The sequence below is a fragment of the Trichechus manatus genome, unplaced genomic scaffold (assembly GCF_000243295.1).
Source record: "Trichechus manatus latirostris isolate Lorelei unplaced genomic scaffold, TriManLat1.0 scaffold00026, whole genome shotgun sequence".
In the NCBI taxonomy this organism is placed as follows: domain Eukaryota; kingdom Metazoa; phylum Chordata; class Mammalia; order Sirenia; family Trichechidae; genus Trichechus; species Trichechus manatus.
The window spans coordinates 8,745,714-8,746,194 of NW_004443962.1; positions in this window are offsets into that span (position 1 = coordinate 8,745,714).

Sequence of the window (481 nt, forward strand, 5' to 3'; positions counted from 1 at the left end):
AAAATTAAAAAAAAAAAAAAAAAGGTTCCCTTATGTCTGTTTATAGTAAATCCCTGCTCCCACCCCCAGTCCTAGGTAACCACTGATCTGCTTTCGGCCTCTATACATTTGCCTATTGTGAACACTTTATATAAATGGAATCATTTAATATGTAGTCTTTAACATCTTTCATTTTGACATAGTATAATATTTCTGAGATTCATCGAAGTTGTAGCATACGCCAATAGTTTATTAATGAATAATATTCCATGTTATGTATATACCACATTTTGTTCATACATTTCCCAGCTCTCCGTGTCCATCCATACGATAAAAAATGAGCCAGATGTTCATGAGACCTGGGACTTCTGGGAAAATTTAGCCATGGATGGTCATAAAGAATAAATCACACAATGTTGTGCTCAACATCATTATCGACATTACCACAGAAAGTGAAATTTAGTTTCAGAAAGGGTTCTCAGTTGCCTTTGGGAAGTATGGA